Below are 3,773 nucleotides of genomic sequence, written 5' to 3'. Positions count from 1 at the left end.
GGGGCGGTCAGTCTGTCCGCTTCTCTTTTCTCTTGCCTTCAGAGCGCGGAGCGTTCCTGAATGCAGCGTAGACCTGCTCGCGCTGGGATGCGGCGGCTCCGCGGAGGACGGGTTTGTGGCTCATAATTCAGACGTGTGGTGAGGATTTGCCTCCCGCCTGAGCAGCAGCAGAGAGGGGCTGAAAGTGAGGAAATAAGAAGGAAGGGGGGCGAAACTCTGAGGCACAAAACACACAGGCTGGTTTTGATCCGGATTCAATGGCCTGGAATAACTGGACCCTGAAGTGCCCTTGTGTCAGATGGGATCTGTGACAGGGAACAGAGAGGAGGGATAAAAATGCTGCATTGAACACGTGGACACAACGTCTCCCTGAAAAAGCAGCGCAGCTCCTGGTTGCGTTCCAGCAAACCTGACATCGAACCCAACAACTGGTTCTCGTGGTTTCAACATGTTCGTGCCGAACAGACGGAGCAGGAGATGCATCGACGCGTTGGCTGACTCCTCTCCCTTTGAGTCGTCTCTGCTTTGTAACGCGAGGGTGTTTGGAGGCAGGTCAAAAGGCCCTTTCAACCCAAGGCCTCACCTACTTCCTAATGAATTCCCAGGGTCCATCAAGCTGCAGGCGCTCCCATACAAGCTAACCCATGATTACACCTGGAGGGGGAGAGGGGGTGGATGCAGGGGGAGGGGGGGGGGGGGGGGGGGGGGGGGGTAGAGCATCCCCAGCACACACACACATGCAACCTCACACACAACCACCACCACTATCACCCCCCAGATTGGAGGCAGGTGCAGCAGCAAATCAAGCCTCATTAGCTGCACCTTCTGCTAGCGTACACCATGGACAGATGGAAGCTCGCCCTCACATGTTACCTCACATCAGATGGCAGTTGGAGGAGGGTGGCTCGGGGGTAACGGGGAAGTAGGCTCACCCCCTTCTGCCGTCACTGCTTCCTCTGAGCTATAAGACGCCCCAAAGCGGAGACCTCTCACCACAATGCTCCTTAACCCCAATCCTGCTGACGCCTACACTTCCCAGAGAGCACCTGACATGGCATCGGCTGTAACTGCGGCCCGACCCCTCAACAGAGGTGCATTCGTGGCCCGGGGAGGAGTCGTGGACCTGCAGAGGCCGCGTTTCTGCAGAATCAGGATCCGCACCGGGGGCCGTCGGTGAGAGGCCGCCCCCGTGTCCTCGGCTCCCGACACAGGATCCCGAGCAGCTAATTGGAGCAGCAGCGCCGTTCACTCCCAGTGTCGACACCTTCTGCACGGCGGCAGCAGATTCAGCCCCGGGCCGAGGGACAGACAAGTGATGCTGTCTGTGGTGGGAAACCAGGCACACGTGTTTAACAACACGGGTTAGGATGCTACAGTTTCCTGTCGGCACCTGAAGGTGTCACGGGTCTAATTCATCAGAACACCTGCGAATGAAGCTTCCGAGTGACGACTCTGACCCAAACTCCACTCTAATGACCAGATTTAAAACTAAAAATACCCAGATTGAGTCATTTTAGGAGGAGGGAAAAGTCTGCAAAGGAAGAATAAGGGCAGAGGCACAATGGCTACTTTGTGTGAATGTGGCCTCAGAGGGAGGAGCTGCTGTGTTTGGAACCGAGCTGGGCTTCAATGGACTGAACTTGAACGCGTCCTGGGTCCAGTCTGTGGCTGAACCACGTCAGAGCTGACTCAATAGACGCGTTGGCCGTTCTTGGTTCAGTGTTTGGAGCTTTTGTTGCAGGTGTAGAAGGTATTTGTGGGGTTTCTGTTGTTCCTCTGCTTGTTCTTCGTTCTCTTCTCGCTTCAACCGGTCAAGGTTCTCGCCCGAACCTCTGCCAGCGCCAAATGTGAATTAAACATAACGTTCAACATCACATCGCACAAAACAAACCTAAAACTTTCCTCAAGGCATTTTCCAAAATCCCAGAAACATTTGTGTTTATGATGTCGACTTCTCCCAAACGAGCCGCGTTCGTCTTGACATTTTTAACAGCATTCATTTCAATGAAGATGCTGAGGAGGAACTTCTGTTTGACTGGAAGCTAATGACGAGCAACAGACACGCATATGGGCCTCTCCCCCCGCTCCCTCTTTCTTTTTTTGTTTCTCATCCTTCGATCCGCACCCACATCCTTGTGCCATATGGGAAAGTGCGATGAGACGCTCCCAGTTCAATGCGCCTTCGCTCGCTCTCCAAATGCAGCGGCACAAATCAAAGCGTCTCCGTCTCTTGTCTTGCTCGCTCCCTTGGGCACATGAAAGTGAAGGTTACATTCTCAGCCCTTTTAATGACGGGCCTTTTTAGGGGGTTTGTTTCATTTAGAGAAGATCTTCATTGTTAATCTGCTGCCTGTTGCCAGGTTTGAACGCCTGCTGCCATATGCTGCGTTCGCTGCCTTAAACATCCCTCACAACCACACAGTCTGTTTCAGGCTGTTTGTAACCACGCGGACGACTCCTCCAGGAGCAACATCCACCTTCAGAGGCTTTTCAAACTACATTTGTGCTGGATCAGCCTTAACCCTAAACACACAAACCCTCTCGTATGCGGAGCCGATCACAGTCGCGCGCCTCAGTTCTGGATCACAGCGACGAGCTTCAGCCAAGAGTCTGGAAGCCATTAACGGAGCGGAGCCGGCTTCAGCTGAGACTACAGTAAATGTTCAGCAGGTGAGGGGCTCGAGAGCTGTAATGATCAGGATTTTACTCATCAATCACGAACAACCTGGAAAAGATATTTTCATGCAAAGTCAGCGACTTTATTGTCGAGCTCGGCTGCTTTGTGCTTTTTTATCGTCGCACCCTGAAACGTGTTTGTGGCGAAGAGCAAACGCTGACGGACGCCGTGCTCGCGCCAGGCGCCCGTCGTTACATAAATAAAGCCATAAACACATACACAGCCGCGGTGCGTTCACACTTCGTGGTGCGTTCGCACGCCGCGGTGCGTTCACACGCCGCAGCGCAGGATCATGTGCCACAGTCCATACGTGGCACCATTCATCATGTAATTAGGCTTTCATGAGCTCGATTGCCTCCTCATTGGCTGTCACTTCAGCTCAGCGCTGTGGATGAGAAAAGCTCCTTCTGTGGTGGGCCTCATCAGACGAACAGCATCGACGGAGAGCTCAGGCCCAGGCAGAAGGACGAGCTGGAGCCAAGATGGCGGCTGCTTCCTGGGGTCAGCTGGTACAGACGCAGGAAGAGGAGCAGGGCTGACGTCATGTAGTCAGCAGTCAGCAGCGGCAGGTGAACACACACACACACACACACACACACACACACACACACACACACACACACACACACACACACACACACACACACACACACACTCCACCCCCTGCGTCTTCTCCCTGTTTGTCAGAAGTGCACCTGCAGCTTATTATCCAAGCCTTTAGGTTGATAATGTAGCGCAGGTGCCAAAGTGCCAGAGTGTAATTGCAACACACACTTGTGCACACACGAGTCAACAAACACAAGCAGCACCAACACGGGCACACACGTACAGATGTGCAATGATTAATTAATACTATAGCAGGTAGAGTCTAAACATTGTTTCCTCCCGGTGTTGGGAAACACAGGAAGCACATCTGGCAACAGGCAGATTAAAGGCACTCACGCTCGCTTTAAGAATTCATAGAAAACATTCCCGAGGCCTCGGCAGCGCAGACGCCGAGCGCTGAGCAAAGTGAAGCTTAGTGAAAAGAATCTACTCGTAGCTGTTTAGTCACTGCAGAAATGAAGCAGAGACGAGCCGCTGGTGAAGAGGACGG

This window comes from Betta splendens, chromosome 2, assembly GCF_900634795.4.
Source record: "Betta splendens chromosome 2, fBetSpl5.4, whole genome shotgun sequence".
NCBI classification, from domain to species: Eukaryota; Metazoa; Chordata; class Actinopteri; order Anabantiformes; family Osphronemidae; genus Betta; species Betta splendens.
Note: the sequence above shows the minus strand (reverse complement) of the source record.